At 41.1% G+C, this 20087-nt stretch overlaps 1 protein-coding gene across 4 annotated transcripts in view; it reads left to right on the top strand.

Moving 5' to 3' along the window:
* SHISA6 (shisa family member 6) overlaps positions 1-20087 on the top strand; it is a 303888-nt gene that overhangs the window by 148497 nt on the left and 135304 nt on the right. The window lies entirely within an intron of this gene.

Raw genomic sequence — 20087 nt, 5'->3', positions numbered from 1 at the left:
TTTACTCAACGGTATTTTGCATGCTCCACGCCAGCACGTACAGGCAGTCCCTAAGCCTTACACTTAGGAAAACATGTGGCATCGGTGTGATTACATATTTTGTTAGAATTGAGTCAACCTCACATGGTGGCTAACTGGTTAACATTGATTGCATCAGAAACAGAGATGGGTCCGCATGAATGTTGAACTTGATACTTACCCAGTCGAATCCATTTCTCAATGTAACTGCTGTTCAAACAAAATAAAAGGAGATATGGCAAAACAAAGCCCAGTGCAATACCTTTGAAAGTTTCTTATCTGGATACTTACCTTTGCGATCTCTGCCATTTTGCTCAAAGGCAGTTATTCTACAAACCTCATTTCCCATGTTGGTCTGCCTAACATGACCCATCAGGAAGCAGAGTGCTGTGACTCTCCTCAACCTGGCGCAGGACGCTGTCTCCACTTGTATTAATTTGGGCAGCAGTTAAACCTTGCAGTTCCATCTGAGGAGCTTGGTACGCTGGGCCCACTTCTTGAGCCACTCAAGAAAGAGTCCACCTCTAATGTAGGACCATCCAGTTTGCCACTGGAAGACCCACTTAAGGCACTGAGGAACTTGGTCCACAAACTTTCCATCGTCCTTTGGCTCACCTCATTCTACCAGCACTGCTGGGGTCAAAATGGCACATTGATAAGTGATGTGGTATCTAAGCTGTCACCCAACTCTCACTACCTGCGTAAATGGTGGCACGGAGAGACATTCCCGTCCATCATGCCGTTTGCTGAGTGCTGGACCATACATGTGTCCCTGTTTAATGCTTGTGTGTGAGCCTGCTGCCATTGGCCCATGTAGGTGTTGGGCCAGTCCACTGGGACAATCTACTGGGCTGGTGGAAGGAGAGGCGAGATAGCACAGGGCAGAGGAAGGAGTCAGGATGTACCGTAAGTCTCCTTGCCTTGGGAAGTTTCAGCTCTTACTTGTAGGGTACGTGGATATTGTCCTCAAAAGAGGAGTAACCCAGTTACAGAAAGATATCCTATAGGCTCCAGCAGTGGGGCAAGAGAGAAGTCTTTTTGGTACGTTGAGGTCAGAGAATCATCCCTCTCTCCTCAGCTTCTGCCTGCCCAACTCTTCTTTTCTGCTCAGGCAGGAGGCGGAGGCACACAGGACAGCTTTAGTGCCTTTAGTCTTGGTGGGCTCTTTAAATCCTGCTTGGGAGATAATAGAGGATCAAGTTCTGTTTTGCCAGAGGCTGGCTTGCCTAGCTGAAGGTCTAGCAACCCAGAGCTGTGCTCTTCTCGTTTTCCAATTGCTTATTAGCGCCAGATCTGAGATTTCTCTTGCCATGACCCCTGGTTCAAGTTGGCCCCAGAGGCAGGTCTGTGGCCAGTACAGTCTCTTCCTGACACTGTTCTTGGCACTGACTGGTCATCCAAGTTGGGAATCTCCCCTTCCCATGAGCCAGCCCTTGGCATTAGCTCCCTTCACTCTCTGCTGCTGACTGCCAAGAGTCGCAGAAACACTGACAGCTAAGCTATGTGGCTGTCAAGTCCTGGGAAGGTGATGAGAATGCCATCTCTATACCAGCTGGAGCCTGTGGCCAGGAGAAGACAACCTCTCAATCAATAGTTGCCAGGATTTCATGGTGACCTGGAAGTGGGGAAGAATACTGATGTTCTCAGGGTCTCGGGACTCCACTGCCTGGAACATAACCATATCATTCTGTGTCACTGTTTTAAGGAGATTATGTATATGGTAGAATAAAGAAATCCAGGTCCTGCCTGCCTGGAGTCATGGCCTCAGCCTCAGTCTTAATCCCCTCCAAATAGTGATGTAAACTTCCCTCATTAGATGGTTGTAGAAGAACAAAAATGGTGAGAAGGAAAGGGTCATTGGAGTCAGATATGCTCATTCACTCCTGGCGCTACCACTTGGTAGCTGTGTGACCTTGACCTCTGTGACATTTATCTATAAAACAAGGAAGTAGTGACACCTACCTTACAGGGCTAGTGTGGAATTGTGTGAGATAGCGCATGCACCAGAGCGCTACGCACGCAAGCAATGGTAGGTCTTCATATCGTTCATAGCTTCAGAGTACTGTAGAACCTTATTAGTCCAAGGATAATGTTAAGGCCAGCAGCGCGGGCATCCCAAGGGAGCTAGTGAGACATGCAGACTCTTGGGCCCTGAATCTACTGAATCAGAATGTTCATTTTAACAAGATCTTTAGGTGATTCATGTGCACATTAAAGCTTGAAAAACACTGGTGTGGAAGAATTTTTGCTTTAAGAGTGGTCCCTCAATGGTCTTCAAGGTCACTTCCATTTCTGAGATTCATTTGCCATGAAATCTCATTTCATAACTAGCAGAGGAGGGAAGAAATACCTTGAGGAGAACTATTTGAGCCTTGAGGGCTGATGCAAACAGACCTCCTAAGACTCCAGGTGTCAGAATCACAGAGGTTTGTCCGTTTCAATCAAACTTAAGTATTAGTTGAGCAAAAATGAGTAAACAATGCCTGCCTTCAAGAAGCCACGCAGTACAATCCCTGCGAAGCCAATGGGAAGTACCATGGAGTAGATCCCAAGAAGAGTAGAGGGGGAAAATATTGCCTCTGAATGGTGGGATCCTAAATGGTCTCCTATAGGAGACAGGAGCTGCAGGCAGGGAGAATGTGACTAGCCAGGAGTGAATCAGGGTAGACATCTCAGGTGTGGTGCCTCCTGAACAAAGGCATGGAAGTGGAAATGCTCATGTGACGGGGACATAAAATGCCTGTAGGAGGTGCAGGAAAATGAAAGGGCCATAGGACACCTGTAGTGGGGCAGCAGGAAATGGAACTAGAAAGGTGAGTTGGAGACAGTGTCCTAGATCCTCCCAGGCACACAATAAGGGCCGAGTTCAGAATCCTAGTTGATTATCACTACCCCTCCCTCTTGCCACCTTTCTCCTCTTCTGCCTTTAAGAATAAAAGTAAGAAGCAAAAGAAACACAAAAGCCTGGCCTGTGTATGAGGCTGACTCCACGGGCAGAGACAGACATAGCACATTTAGGGTCAACTCCCCAGGTCTCTATTTTCCCCACCAAGAGTGTCCTCCCTTGCATGAGTCATGGTGTAGCTCAGGCTGCAGAGCTGAAAGGAGATTAGAGTGGGCTCATGGGTTCAGTGCTCATTGGAGACTCAACTATGCCCCAGCCATTGATTTTCTGATTTGTGGTATTGCTACTGTGTCAAGCCTCAGTTTCCTCATGCAAATCAGAGCATTGAAGATGAATAAGACCCTTTGTTCTCTGATATTCTGGGGTTGTTTCAGGATAAGACGACTCCTAAATGTAAAACTACTGCATAGAATAAGAGAGGCAGCTTTTCTTTCAAAGGAAGGCTTTAAGTTTAAACACCCCCATATTTTCTCAGAGTGGCTTATTCTTCTGTTCGTACTCTAAGAAACCTGCAAGAAGACCCTCCAGACATGTGCATAATGCTGCAGAGAGGTGATTTTTCTTTTCTGAGGTTAGCAGCAGATTGTTCATAGTTCATACCTGAAGGCCCTTCCACCAGCATTAGATAAATGTACGCCTGGGGTTTAGAGGGTCAGAGCTTATGAAGTATTCATTCCTTGAATAGGATTGATGTTAGATTCTTATTCTCTTCATCTGCTTCCCAGTGAACAATTTTGCTTTTGCCCTGGGAGAGTAATTCTGGGAGAGCATAATGATTTTCTAGTTTTTGACTAAGTGCAATTGAACGCAGATATCTGAACCCCGAAACCATTCAACTGAAATAGACAGGGCTGTGGCATGGATGCCAGCTATGCCCAGATCAAATCTTGGCAGATTTGGCAGAAGCTTATGTTTGTGCAAATGAAGGTGTGGGTCCCTTAGCAAATGGCACTGTTAGCTACTCACGTGCTTAAGTAGGACTCTACATGCTATCCTTGACATTTTTCTCTCTCTCATCACCCACATCCAAGGTCCATTACCATTCCATTCCATTCTCTTGACCTTGCCCACTGCTTGCCCCCATCTTAGCCAGCCTCCCAATCCACGACTCCCTCGCTTCCCATCTAGACAACTTGCAAAGACCTCTTGCAAGGGGTTCCATTCTTGCCCCCACATCCTGTCCTCTACTGAGCAGCCAGAGTAAACTAACTTATTCTAACCTAATTCAACCTGACTTAATCCAATGTACCTAATCTAACCTAAAGCTAAGATCTATTGTCACTTCTGCTTCATAGAACTTGAAAGGTTCTCTACTGGAGGCAGAGTCTTAAAAATTCCCCTAACTCTCTGGAATGGAGCTCCCCCATCATAAAAATACTGCCTGAGTTCGAAACTCTTACATGACAGCATGTGCATACTCTCCCTCCCTTCCTCTGTGGACATGAGTCTGGAGCAAAGCAAATATGTGGCTTGCAAGGCCTGCACCATCTGGCCCCTTGGGCTACTGTTCTTCTTCACTGCACTCTCGCCCAAATGGGTTTCCTGTTCATTCTTCCCTCCTCTGGGCCTTGGCACAAGCTCATTTTTGTGTCTGGAATGTTCTTCTCCTTTGGTCCTTAACAAACCAATCTACTTGTGGTTCAGGACTCTGTTTGAATTTCACTTCTTTGAGTAAGTTTGCCTTACTGGTTTTCACGTGGAAATCAGGTCTGCCATTATGTTTTCTAATTACGCCCTTAATACTTGCTTTCCCATGCTCTTCAAAAAATATTTTTAATTTGTATGATTTCTTGCCTGGTGTTTATCTTTGCCTCTAACTATGGGAGCAGGAACTGCATCTGGTATGTTTGCCACTGTGCTTCCCGTGGCTGGCACATCATTGATGCTCAACCGATATTTGTGAATGAATGAGGGAAGGGATGAAATTGAAACAACACTAAACTGGGAGTCCAGAGACTTGAGAAGTTGCGGCAAGTGATTGGAGTCTTGGAAAAATTGCTTCGCCTTTCTGGGTTTATGTCTCCCTACCTATAAATTTTTTCTACCAGATGCTTTCTAGTCCCAATGTTCCAAAATGTGTGCATGTGTGCTGAAACAGGGATGATGGAGGCCGTTTTCTGTGCTCGTTCTTCAGTCATTTCCAGAGCTGTTCGCCACCCCTTACACCTCTGTGAGAATTGATACCTCTTTATATTTTATTTCATTGTACTCTTTATGACTCCAATCACACGCATTTTAAACACGCAAAAAAGAATACAATATATTCACCATTCTGCATCTTGCTTTTTAAACTTAATATAGCTTGGAGATCATTCAGTAGCTGTACAGATAGATCTAGTTCTATCATTTTTCGCCCCAATGGTTGCTTAATAATCAATCCTATTTTACCTTTATTTATATAACCAATAGGAGGCCTACCACTTGTTTTCTTTTTGCTACTTTTTATCTTTTAAATGTTTTTATTTAGAAATAATTTCAAACTTACATAAAAGTTACAAAAGTGGTATTAAAATTCCTATATACCCTTCAAATTGTCCAAATTTTGACATTTTATTACATTTGTTTTATGATTCTCTTTGTCTGTCTCTCTGTCTGTCTTTGTATATTTACATAAACATGCGTATATATACATTTTATATTTTTTCTAAAACTATATATATATATATATACATATATATATAATTGTTCTTTTTAATATTTGAGAGTAAGTTACAGATATAAAGGCCCTTTACCCCTAAATACTTAAGTGTGTATTTCCTGATATCAAGGACATACTAATACATATCCACACTATGATTATCAAATTCAGAAAATTAACATTGTTAAAATACCATTACCTAATCGATAGCTTTTATTCAAATGTACCACTAGTGTTCTTTACAGCAAAAGGAAAATGCTTTTCTTGGCCCAGGATCACATGTGATTAGGTTCATTTCTAAGTATTTGATCATCTTGGTTGCTGTTTGTAACTGGAGTTTCTTCACCATTATGACCACCGACTGGTTATGCTTGTGTATATGAAGACCATTGATTAATAATACATCCTACTGTCAGTTTATTTTATTGTTTGAGTTATTTTTATCATTGATATTCCAGGTACACTATAATGTAGTATGCGGATAGAGGTAGTTTTGCTTCTTCTTTATCCTTATCTTATACCTGTAATTGATTTCTCTTGTCTGATTGCATTGGCTTAATACCACGGGTACCATGTTGAATAGTAACAGAGATAGAGGGCATCCTTGTCTTTTATCTAATGTTAGTAAAAATGCTCTAGAGCTTTCTCATTAAATACTGTCTTAAGGACCAAGGTAGATAGATAGAAAACAGATAGACAGATATGTAGATATATGTTGATTCAGATTGATTCATGTTTAAAAAACGTATCCCTCAATTCTTATTTTATTGAGCTTTTTCTAAAATGTGGAATTAGTATTAAATTTTGTCAAAAGCTTCTTCAGCATCTATGGAGGTAATCTATAATTCCCCCCTTAGATTATTAATATTATGGATAATATTAGTGGATATCTTAACATTTACTCAATCTCACATTCCTGGAATAAATCTCACTTGGTCATGTTGTATTATTTTCTTAATATGGTACTGGATTCTATTTGTTAATGTTTCATGTAGTGTTTTTGTATCAATATTCATGAATGATACTGATCTATAGTTTTCTTTCTTGTGCTACCTCTATCATGTTTAGTATCAGTGCTACACCAGCTTTATTAAAAGAATTGGGAATTTTCCTTCATTCTCAATGCTCTAGAACCACGTGTTCAACATTGGGACTATCTGGTCTTTGAAGATTTGAAATAATTCTCCTATAAAACCATCAGGGCCTAGTGATTTTCAGGGTAATTTATTAACAATTTTCATGATAAGATGTGTATTATTTTTGTTATTTAATTTATTTTAAAAATTTTTTGGTTTTAAGGTGGTTTCTACTTTTTTTTTCTAGTAGTTACTTTTGTACTGAATGTTTAATGCTCCTTAGTCTCAAAAGTTTATTTAACCTTTTCCATCTGGTTTATCAGTTTTTATTGAATCCTTTAACTTACACCTTTTGCCTAGACAATAATAAATATATTTACTTTCGCCCCCCATTTTTAGATTGCGTTATTTCTACTTTGGCACATATAGATACAGCATCTCTATATTAGCTATCTATCCTCTTAACCACCTGTGTTTTAGTCTTTGAGTTTTATAGCTATAGATATACCTGTATGCCCATCATGAAGTTTGCCCAGTCATCTCATGGATGGATGAAGCGCATCATCCAATAGATTGCTCAGGAAGGGCTCGTGGATGCAGAATTCCCTGTTGTATCTCAAAACTGTTCTATAGCCTTGACACTTGAAGGAAAGTTTGCCTAGTTATAAAATTCTATGTTCACACTTTCTTTCCTTGAGTTTTTTTTTTTTTAATGCTACTCCATTGTTGCCTTGCTTTGTATACTATGTTTTAGAAGACTGATGACAGTTTATCTTTCTTCTGACTTTGTAAGTTATTTGATTTTTTTTGCTTGAAAGTCTTGGGAATTTTTGTTTGTTTGTTTATCTTTGAAGTCTATTAGTTTTACTAGGACATCAGAGTTGATCATTCTTGGTACATTTTCCAGGTGTCTGTTGGTTTCTTTCAATATGTACCAACAGGTCTTTTTTTTAATTTAAAGAAAGTTTTATTGAGTTATAGCTTTGTATATGTTATCTTCCATGGTTTTGTTTTTTCTTGAGGGACTCCAGTTACCAATATGCTGATTTTTCTTTCTGTTTTTCAGTGCAACCACTTTCTATCGAATTCTTTTTGCTTTCATTAGTTCATTTTTATTCTCTTGATTACTTTCTTGCCTTTCATCAATGTCTTTAGTAAGTTTCATTTTTACTTTATTCTGTTTTAGACATTATATACTTTAGTCTTCATTTTGTCTTTTTCTTTATATCTTTCCCAAATTCAATGAATTCTCTTTAAATATCCCTCTCCTTTTGCCACTTGTTTTTAGTTTTTTGAATTTCTGTTCTGAGCCATTTTTTAAAAAATAACTACAAATGTGTCTTTAAGATGATTTAATTTATCTTAGAGTATTTTGTTGTCTTCTGCTTCATGGTTATTTTTGTGTAGTGTGGGAAGAAAATTTTCATCAGTGGAGGTGTTGGGATTCTCATTTTATGGTTTTTAACAGTAGATTTATGTGTTCATTCATATTTCTTCTATCCATTTTTTTATTTCGTGCAGTTACAAGATTCCTATTTTAATGGTAACATTGTCTTTTTTGTTTTTAGTTAACTCATTTATTTTTTATAAGCTTTTAACAATTAAATTTATTGTGGTAGCATTACTTAATAATGTATAAATTCAGGTGTACAACTGTAATGTGACATTTCTATACTCTATTTTTTGTTTATCACTCGAGGTCTAGTCTCCTTTTTCTATTAGTATTGAAAAGTACAATTTCTCAAATGAATTTATCTTCATCATCATTATCATCATCATCATCAAGGAGATATGTGTCCTTTGATGTTTTTTTTTTTTTTTGCTTTTGTCTTACAGGACTCCTCCCCAACCCTGTGCTTCTTTTCCCTTTTACCAGCCAACCTCCCAACAGCTTCTCTCCCTTCCTTTTCACCTTCTTTTCATCCAGAAGCAATGCTTTAGAAGGCTGTCATGTTGAATTGTATTTAGTCGGTACTTTGACCTATCTGGACATTTTTTCAGTGTTTTCACACTTAGAGTGAACTTTCTCATACCAACACTAGTTATAGATCATTCTTAGGCCTGCTGCTATCTCTCCTCTTCTCTCTTTCACATAATTGTTTTTTGTTTTTTTTTCCTAAACTGTCCTTGTTCACCATAGGGCTTGTAGTGGGAGTCAAAAGATAACTTGCTGACGTTTATTTATTTTTATTAAAAGTAATTTAAAATCTGGCCATTTTCTATTTTCTGGTAATGCTGAGCACACAGCTAGAAATAACAGGACTGGAATTAAGGCCAGGGATGTCTGATTAGAAAGCTTTTGGTTGTATTATACAACAGAGAGATGGATAGGGGTCTTGTAATATACAGGCATAGGCATAAAGCCACACATGTGAAGCAAAGTCATACTTGATCAGTCATAGTGCATGACCTTGTGGGTAATGCAATGGTCCCTTGTCCCTTCCTACGTTTGCTGCTCACTATGGAAAACCCTAACCAGTGATTATTAATTCTAGTAATTAAATGTAGGACTAAATAGTATGTCATTGACAGGTATGGAATTATACGATCACCCCATTTTCCATTTTCTTTGAGTGTCAGATGCAAGACAAGAGGACAGAGATCAGGACAATTTTTATGGAGATGTTGAGCCATGCAGCAGGTAAGGGGTTTTAACAGATGATGCAACCCTTCAGGAAAAGAACTAGACTACATTCTACTACCAAAGATCCCTGATAAAAATGAAATCTCCAGGTCTAAGGACTCATCTTTGTCTTTTTTCTTCTTCTTTTGCTTTTTCTCCAGAATTTGATACTGTGGACTTCCCACTCTTACTTGATCGTAATTTCTCATGATGCTATACTATAGTTTCTCTTTGACCTTTTTTGTTTCCTTTTCTGGGTATAGTTTCCTTCCATCACTCTACAAATATGCGTAATTTCCAAGGTCTATGTTAACCCTGTATTTTTCTTTCTTAAAACTTTCCTTTAGAGGATGTACTTACATGCATGACTCCTGTCATCGTCATTCCTAGGATAAATATCCTAAAATCCATCATGTCTCTCAGCCTTTGTCTTTTTGATGAACTCTACTGATAGTCTTTTAGCAGAATAGTGGCATTGGAGGTGGGGAGGAAGAGAACTGCCTGCATTTTCTGCCATCGTTTCAAACTCAGCAAGTCCTAAGGTGAATCTGCATCTTTCCTCTAAAACCAACTTCTATATTTTATTAAATTTAAATTTATTGGGGTGACATTACCAACTTCTATTTTTTAACATCGTTTCCCTTTAGTTGTCCAAGCCCAAACTAAAAGTGTGAGCATCATTTTTGCTTGATTTTTCTGATACGCACTTCCCCCATCCTTATTCTATTGATTTATCTTCAACACATGTTTTGAATCTTCCACATTTGTTCAATTTCCCAATACAATTTTTTTCATCTCACTTTCAATTTAACTTAATAATGACTGAACTGGATCTCTTCCTTTACCACATCTGCTCTGCACCTTCCCACAGTCCAATTAGCAGATTAATCCTTCTTCAATATCATTTTCAGCAAATCAAACTCCTGCTCAGAATCCTAGAGGGTAGGAAAATCCCCATTTTCTCTATTTCTTCCTTTCCCTAGGCATTCAAGTTCCTCCACTTTCCCAGTCATTTATGGGTAGCCTGCCTGTGTACTTGACCTTTCACGGAATGTACAGTTTTCTCTTTGCTCTCCTGAAACCCCAGATGTCTATTCTCCCTCCTTTTTGCTTACTTTAAATCCCACTCATACTTGACGGCCCTACATAAATCTTGCTTTTTTTTTCCTGCACTTTAATCTCCAAGAGTTTTCCCCACACCCAAGTCCCTACATCACGTCTTTAGGGGGCTCTTGTTAATCCCTCGAGAGACTGATAAACTAAGACTACATGCTTCCCTCCACACACTCCCAACCTTGTGGAATAGGGGCAAGGAAACTACAATAAGCACTTTCAATTCAGAAAGGGGAGAAAGGGGAGGCACTTGCCAGGCACTGGTCCTTAGCAATTTTAAAATCTTTCTCAGCAGACGTTGTGAGAGGCCTCTGATCTGGGTTAGGGGATGCTCCTTGATTAGGCTGTGGTTCTGCTCTCTGGAGGGGCTTCCTGTCCAGTGTTTGCCATGGCTCCTGGCTCTGCCTTCCAGGAGGTTCCTCATTTTGCATTATCTTCTTTGGCCAGGTGTCGGGGACTATGTCCTCCTTAGGACCTACACAGCTTTCTCAGCCCACCCACTTCCCAAAGAGAGTCAGAGGTCCCAAGATTTTTTAAAGTCCTAAAAAACATCAGGTTCCCTGTTCCTTTGGCAGTACAACTTTGTTAAACAGCAGGTTTCTTACCTATTTTATTCCTGTCACCTCTATGTGGTAGTCAACTTATGCAGTTATTCTTGAGGTACAGTCCTCAGAACTGCTGTTTCCTTAGCTTTCTGGTCCCATACCTCTTTCCCCCACTTAATGGGAGGTATTCTGAGCCTATCAGACTTTGTGGGAGAACATACCCTTATGCTCTTTACTCTGAGTCACTTTATCCAATTAAAATACTGACCTCAGCTAATGTGGGAGGGGAAGACAAACAGGGAAAGTGGCAGTCAGCTCCTAAATGCTCCACTTTGGTGGAATACAAATGACTTCCACTCATTTGTCGGTTGGTCAAAGCAGGTAACATGGACGCACCAAACTTCAAGAGAACAAATAAATTGTTCTTCTTACATTGGGAAGGAAGGAGAGCCAAATCAAATAGTGAATAGTATGGAGTGTCTCACTCCTAGGTGGAAAATGTAGGCTACCAAGGCAGGCCTCAGGAAGGGAACGAACAGTGGTATCTATCAGAAGATGACAGAAGGGGCAGTTTCTTCCTTTGGTCAGACAGATACTTGGAGGAGCACTGGTAGCTGCACCCTGTGGAAAGGATTGTGGTACTCTGCCTGGAAGCTTCTGGATTGGCTGCCTCACAGTCTCCCATCCTTTGACCTTGGTACTCTGAAGCAACTCTCTCATAGAGAGGAAGGGTTGAAAGAGAACTCATCCCAAAGCATAAATGCTCCTAAGACACCATGGTTCTTGGTGGTTATGCTAATGTAACCAAGGTTCCATACAGGACCCTACTTAAAATTCACACTCACTGGAATCATTCAATTTGTTAGAGAGAAATTACAGTGATAATTGGAGAAAGTTCAAAAGGCATCAGGGAACAGGAGGTCCAAGCAGGTCTTTGCACCCTTTATCTCTTTTCATGGATGCAGATACATGCTAGGATCCACTACAATGCAAAAAGTGCTAAGTAAGAATCTGATTGTTTGTTTTGCAACTGGCTGGTTCAGGGGCCTATTCTGGAAGTTTTACTAGGGGAACACAGCAAAACTGGCCCTGTTATTGATGAGATGAATTCTTAGCAGAGAGGTCAAAGATTCAGTGACCTCATGTCAACACAGCATGGGCTCTGAAAATGCTCAGGCAGAGTGGGATTTGCCTGAGTCGAGACTGTCACTTGGGTGGGTGGAGTGAATAAGACAGGTGCTGAGGCTCGGCCAGCCTCTACTTCATTTTGATTAATTGGTTTCTCTTTTGTTTTATGGAACTTGACAGTACTGGTTGTGGGTTTTTGTGGTTGACTGCCCCCATAGTACCTAATTACAGAGGACATTTTTAAAAGCAACAATGAACACATTTGCTAAATATGTTCTCAATCAGCTCCCTCCCTGGGTAAACTGGAGGCAGAGAGAAAGGAGGACTGGATGGTATTCCCAGAGGCATCTTGTCAATCAGCCCCAGGCAGGTTCCATTGGGGCCACTCAAGAGCATAGTCACCTGGAAACCCCAAGGCAGGGACAGCAGGGGGAGTGCCCTGCAACCCTGACGCCACAACCCATGCATGTGAAGCTCTCACACCTGCTTTCTTACTCTTGCATGAGAGGGGTAAGGCACCACTCAAGAGCTAGGTAGGAAATTATACACTTCAGCCAAAGAAGTGAGATGTTCCGTCAAATGAAAAATAACATATCAAGCAGCGTCTAGGGAGATCAAAGCCAGACTCTGTAAAAAGCTCCTGGCGCCGGTGATGCTGAGACTCTTTCCTTTGTTCTTTAGAATGAAAAGAATAGTTTGAAGAAGAATAACATCTTTTTATTAATTCATCTATTCATCTACTCATTCATTCATTCACTCATTTATTCATTCCATGTGTTTGACCCCATGCTAGACACTGGAAGTTTCAATTGGCAAGAATCTCACTGGGCAGGAAATGGCACTGTGGGACCTGGAGTGTTGTTCTGATCTGGCCTACCGAAGACCAGAAGGAGGGTAGAAATAGTCCAGAGGCTCTGTGCCTTTGTATCCTAACTCCCTGCTGGTCCAGGCACCAAATTGCTTCTAGCTCCCTGTCACTGGAGGAAGAGGAAAGAAAATACCTGAACTTAAGTCACACGGCTATTTCTTTATGTTTGGCCAGCTACTTCCGTTTACCTTCTGACTGCCTTAAACTCTACCAATTATAAGATGCAGGCCAGACAGTGAAGAGGAATCACAGGGCCTCCTCAAGTGGAGAGACTTTCTTACAAGAACCAAAGGATGCCCAAGGACACACAATAATGCCCTATTGCACTACACACACACACACACACACACACACACACGCCCACCCGTCCAGAGATTGAAACGCTGCCTCTCAAATCTCCTTTCTGGAAAATCACACTGACGTTGTGAGTCACTTTATAGCACAACAAGGATGACCTCACCTTTGGGCTCGTTTATTATTTCCATCTGTTCCCTCCACAACGACAAGGGGCCATGCGGCCCTCCCACAAAATCCCTGAGTTACATAATGCTCCTCTTCTCCAGGTGGAACTCCCTTTAAGTGAGAAGAGGGAGCCTCTGCCTCCCCTCTACCCCACTATCTGCATAAGAGCAATCTTACCCAAATCCCACCATCATGGGCTCTCTGTCCACCTTTATCTACACAGGAAGACCATGGTTTTTCAACTCCAGTTGCTTATCAGACTAACCAAAACCTAAAAAATACATACAGATGAAAGGCTCTGTCCAAGACCTCCTGAATCCTAATCTGTAGAAGTGCCAATCTGTAAATTTGGTAAGTTTCCAAGGTGATTCTGATACACAGCTGCGGCCAATGCATCTCACACTCTCATGGGCATTTGAATCACCTGGGATATTAAAATGCAGCTCCTGATCCAGTGAGTCTGGGGTGGCCTGTGATGCAGCATTTCTGACAAATCCTTGGAGGTACTGCTGGTCCATCAGCAAACTTTAGGTAACAAAGGTATAGGCCCTCAACCCTGGGTCCACAGGAGAATGATCTGGGGAGGTTTTAAAAATTCTTTTGCCCAGGTCATATCGCCAACCAACTAAGTCATAGTTTCTGGGGCCGGGACTCAGACATCATTCATTTCTAAATCTTCTCAAGTGATAACTTTGTGCAGGGCCCATTGAGAACTACTGGTCCAGGAGCTGTTTCCTACTAGAGAGGATCTGTGATTCAGCAGCTTAGCTCTCATCCCTCCATCTTTGAGTTCCTGTCACTGTATACCCCTGGTTCTTCCTTAAGAGCCCTACAGAATTAGTACCTTGCTTTCCTACCTCTTCCACCATCTTCAGCATCATCTGTACCCCTGAGCTTTTATACACAGCATTGCTCAGAATGCTTTTGCCCACCTTGTTGGCATGGCTGGCTCCTACTTGTCTTTCAGCTCTTTCTTTCTTGAGTTTGGAAGGACCTCACCTCGCCAGACCAAGATAGGCACTGCAATTCTAGAAAGTCCTCTGTTCCCCAACAGCCCATAGGGACGTCTAGTATAATCCTTAGTATATTCTACAGTATTTGTTGATTTTCTGATCTGTTTCCTCCACTAGACAGTGAGTTCCTTGACAGTGGGAGTGGTTTGCTCAGCTACCAACCTACATCATCTTACACAATGCTCAGAAAATAGCAAAAGCTCAAACGACATTTATGGAACGAATCAATGATTCCTCTTCCCTGCCTTTGTTCTGGTTTCTCTATCGAGTTGTATAAAATGTACTGATCTGTGTTAGCATGATTCTGTCTGGCAGCCTATTTGCTCAAACCGGTCCATACCCAATGAGAGTGTAATTGGAATACCCAGTCCTTCCAAAACCCTGCCAATCATCCGGCTGTGTAAATAGGCACAGGTGATTGGTTCTAATCAAAGTCATTAGGGTGGTTCTGGAATGATCCTGCTGCCATATGTAGATAATTATGGCCGAAGTCTAAATTTTGGATGTTAGCCAATCTAAATAACATTAGCATGAAGAATTTGCATAGAACAAAAGGAGAAGGATGGCAGAATATTTGGACATAAATAATAATAGCTATCACTTATAAAGCATTTTCTGTATGCCAGGAACTTCTCTAAGTAGTTTACATATATTAACTCATTTACTCAACGTAACAGTCCTATGAGAGAAGTATTATTACTATCTCAGTTGTACGGGTGAGGAAACTAAGGTACAGAGAGATTAGGTAACTTGGCCAAGGTTATACAGCTCATAAATGGCGGAGTACCTATTGGGAACAGGTAGAGCAGCTTTAGGTCTGTGTTCTTCACTGCTATATTGCATTAGAGACTGGGCTTCTTCTAAGATACATCATCAACCAGATTTTTCAGTATGACTGTTAACATTCCCCATAGTTTATGTGTTAGTAAGAGACCTAACTTGACCCCTGGAAGTAGAATGGACCGTTAGGGTTTTTCATCTTATTAGAGTAGCGGTACTCAAATTTTAAGTCCATACAGTTCATATTTTTTTCTCTCTCTCAAATATGCACACACGTATAGATACACCCATCTCTCAGGAAATAGGAACTTTGGAACCTTCAGTGGGCGACTTATCTATAAACTCAAAATACAATTATTCAGAATGAGAGCAGTGCTGTTGTTTTCCTAGAATTTGGTTTGCTTTTGGAGGGAAGACTAGAATGCTAGATAGAATAAGGAGTTTGGCTGATGGGTTGGCTGAGTCTAAAATACTCCTGTTCATGATACCACTCTTTGTCCTTACTTGATGGTTCTTTTTCGGGTCAACCAGGAATCTCAGGCCTCCTCCGATGCTCTCTGGGGTATGTCCAATCCTCTTCCTCCATGAAGAAAATTTGAGTCAGGGGTCTTTGTCATACATTCAAGAACCTTCCTGTGAAATAAATTTGCCCTCATTCCTGGAGGTTTTTCACCTTTTTTGTGACTCATGTCATTGGTGACCTCACATCTGAAAAACTGAGACTTGGAATTTATAATTTTGCATGGCCACTCCTAAGATGTGGTCTCTCAGACATCTATAAACAAATATGACCGATGTTTCCAGACCAGATAGACATACTGCCTCTTCCCAAATCTAAGGTTAGTGGGAGAACCTGGGTGCTGATGTTTTAAACAAAGCTCTCTTCAGCAGACTCTTCTTCTGTGAAAGAAAAATATTCAGCAAGGTAAGGACTTCACAATAGCTTCTATATTCTCAGTCCTTTTTATGCCAGATGGGAAACTTAATTTAAAAAAATGAAAGTGGCATTTGTATCTCTAAAGCAATGGTTCTCAATGTGTGGTCTCCCAAACCAGCAGCCACGACATTACGTGGAAACTTGTTAGAAATGCAGATTCTTGGTCTCTGCTCTAGACTCACTGAACCAGAAACGCTGGGGGTGGGGATCAACCATGCGTGTTCTGACAAGCCCTCCAGATGATTCTGATGCATAGTCAAGTTTGAGAGCCACTGTCATTAAGAATGTATATAATTAAAACATGCTTCTTACAATGACCTCACCCGACCTCACCCAGGTAGATGCAAGGGACACAGTATTTAAGCATTGTGTCCTCAAAGGACATCTCAGCTGATGTAACCTGTAAATGGAGATCTATACTAGACATGAGGCTTCAATCAAATGGTAAGGAGCCAGACATAAACTGCTGGGAAACTGAAGCCATCCCTTCATTACTGACCCCAGGAAAATACCTCCCCAGTATACAAACCATTATTTGTCTGTTGATCAAGGCAGGTGGTATGTAGTTGAAGGCTGTTGATTAATTCAAATGGTTCTGACTTGGAAGCCCTCAGCTGTCTTTCTGCTCATAGCTGCCTTGTTGAAGCGGTGATATTAAAACTGTGAAATTCTGAAAGCTAATCCAACCAACTGACTTTAATCACCCAGGGTGACAGGACACACCGAGAGACTATGCAGACTGGAGCTTTGGTCAAATTTGAATGTGATTGCTTTTGACTGGGGCCATTGCAAGACTCCCAGAGCAAATGGGACAGGCACAGTGTGATCTTTAAAATTAGTTACAAAGATCAACACATAAGAAAGCTGGAGTGATTTTTTTTTTCCAAGCACAAAAATTTATCCTTTCAGAAATAATTAATTTGATAAAATTACTCATTAGACCCATGTATGGTTGTGTCATTATAGCTTCAGTGTCTCAAATAACTTTAGCTTTTCTTTTTAAAGAAGCCAATACAAATTCTAAAAGTTACACACCTAATTAGGTCAGACAGTAACTAACTTGCCTTTGCAATATGGTTCTATGGAGAATACTTGTTATAATTACCCTCTCAAAAAAGAAAAAAATTGGACATGGCTTCACATGCTGGATTAAAGATAAAAATAGAAGCTCATCAAACTCAAGAGGACCCATAGTTTCCTGGACTAACATCGGACAACTAACATTGTCCAGCGTGGTCTCTGTTAGTAACTGATGGTGTCCTGTGTCTGAGAAAGTTAGACGTTCTTAGGATATCATCCCAACCATGTATGGATAACATCACAAAGGATCAGAGTTCCAAGGCCCCCTTGGGTAACACCACCGCTTTACCTGGGTAGACCATTGTAGACCATTGGTATGACAGAATGTGTTGCTTCTGATACACATCTTTGACCATATTCCTTTCCTTAAGTCCAGAGGCACCAAAATGAAAGGTTTATATGGTGCTGGAAACAAAGTCGTAAGAGCTCATGAGTCTCACAGAATTCCTTGTGTTGGTGGAAGAGTTCAGCTCACCGCATCCCTTCCATTGGCTTTAGACACAAGCTGCAGGTTAACACCCAGATACTTTGCAGTCTCTGAGGAGTCTGAGAACTATCCCTGATTCTTAGACCCCTCTTTAAATCACCTTTGACTCCCTGAAGCTGCAGTCCATAGTTTTAGGCTCTAGCAAGGAAGAGTAGCTAATGTTAGCTTTGACCTCCCCTTTCCAGCGTTAATGCCCTAAACATCAATCCTCAGAGAAAGTTGGATGAGTTTACCCAATTACCTGAAGCAGTATTCATTCTTGAACATCACTTTCTGGTCCTTCACCTATGTCTTCTTTAATTCTCATAACAATTCTACTGGTTAGGTACTTTGATCTCCCTGGTACAAACAAGGAAAAGGAAGATTAGAGAGATTAAGCACCTTGCTTAACATTGCACAGATATTAAGTGGCAGAGCTAGTATTTGAGCTCAGGTCCAGTTAGAGTTAAGGTTCAAATAAGTAAGGTCTAACTCTAAAGTCCAACTTTTTCCCTTGCCTTTGTTATGAAAATAGGTCACCCCGATAAACCCTCCAATAACCTGGCTGGCTGATAATGTGGAAGTTTTGCAGGTGGATGCTAACCAGTCTTCCCCAGTCCACCCATTAGGTCCAGCAGGCCTCATGCCCCCACTACTCCAGTGTGGTTAGCTCCAAGAATAGGGTGGGAGGGAGTGGTTGTCAAAGTGCGGCCCTTTGACCTGTAGCATCAATGTCAGCTATAAACAGGTTGGGAATGCAAATTATTAGACCCCAACCAGAGCTACAGAATCAGAAACTCTGGGGGCGGGGTAAGTTGTCCAGGTGGTTCTCATGTATATTCAAGGTCTGAGAACCACTGGTCTGACATATTCCTTGGTGTAGACTGAAACTAAATAGACCAAATTTAGCCTCTCCTGTTCTCTCCCTCACTAATTTTCTGTCACGTATTTAAAAAATGTCTTAGATGAGTTTTGAAGGCCCGCTTAGTGGTTTTTGATTTGCCAAAATCACTTGTAATTCACTGAGAGTATCATACATCACCCCTAATCCCAACTTGGGAAATTTGGACGACAGCACTTGTTTCCTCACCTTGCCTCTTTGACTTTGCTTGGTGATTAGGATTTTCTTCCAGGTATCTGGAGCTTTATTCACCACACACATGCACCCAGGATTCCAATGAGTGTGTTCAAATGGTCTCCAGGCTTTCTGGGATGCAGTGACTTAAAAAAAAAATAAAAGAACTCTGCTTCTCCCTTCTGTTTTCTCTAATTAATGAATGCCGACCATTTTATGATCCCCTTTTGGAAAGGGAATGTGATTTTCTTTTAGTTTCTTTCCCTTCAAGGATATTCGGAGAATATAAGAAAAAGGTTGTCTCTGAATATGTGAGGCTGTTGCTTATTGACAGCAAGTTGTAATGAAAAGATGAGCTTTGGAGGTCGACAGAACTGGGTTTCAATATAATGTCCACTTTACCAGCTTTGAGGTCTAGAAAAAGAAATCATTTAAAATCTCCAAAGTTTATTTTTTTTTCATCTTCAATATGGACAAAATAATACCACCTAAGGCTGTTGTGAGGATTATATGATTTATGAGAGTGAAGTACCTAGTACAGTGCTTGGCATATTGTAGGTGTTAAATAAATAACAACCATCATTATTGTAGAAAATAAAACGGTCTTATTCCTCAGGAGTAGAGGTGTGGAAGCCACGCGATAAAAATGACTCATGTTCCTCAAAGGCCAAATGTATTTCTTGGTAAGAAATATAAATATGATTTCTATATTAAAACAAGCCAAGATTCTGTTTAATCTCATCTATATGTTTTTGAATTTTTAAGATAAAGCATGAATTTAAGGAAAATTTAGACTTCTATAAACTTGCTCTGTTGCTTTCCATTCTGTACATGCCACCAGCCTTACCTGGTATCGTGTCCATTCATTCCCTTTACTCTTAGGCATACTTCACAGGAACAATCTGGAAAGCACTAGAAACTAGGAGTGTGACGGTGGGTCAAAGCAATGTAGGCAGATTGTGGTTTAACTGGAAGTCACGTTCAAACATTAGAGTTTGGGCTGGCTCAGCAGAGCGGTTCTTTTGTCTCTGGGGTTTTCTCCTGTGTCAGCAGGGTGGATCGGCCCCTGTGGGTAGGGCACCCGGACACATGTCTGTCATCATCCCACACGCTCACCTGGGCATCTTCAGGCTGGCTGCCGAGCTTCGTGTCCAAGAGAAGGCAGAGCAGGTTAGGCCTCTTGAGTCCTGGCCAGAACCTGGCCAACTTCACTTTGCCTCATTCTATTGGCCAAAGCAAGTCGCAAGTCCAGTTCAGCTTCAAAAGCTGGAAAAACAGACCCCACCTCCTGATGGGAGTAGCTGCAAAGTCTCCATGCAAAGAGATATGTATACAGGGACGGCTGGAGATCGGAGGCCAT

The sequence above is a fragment of the Rhinolophus ferrumequinum genome, chromosome 21 (assembly GCF_004115265.2).
Source record: "Rhinolophus ferrumequinum isolate MPI-CBG mRhiFer1 chromosome 21, mRhiFer1_v1.p, whole genome shotgun sequence".
Lineage (NCBI taxonomy): Eukaryota > Metazoa > Chordata > Mammalia > Chiroptera > Rhinolophidae > Rhinolophus > Rhinolophus ferrumequinum.
This window is presented reverse-complemented; position numbering and strand designations above follow the sequence as displayed.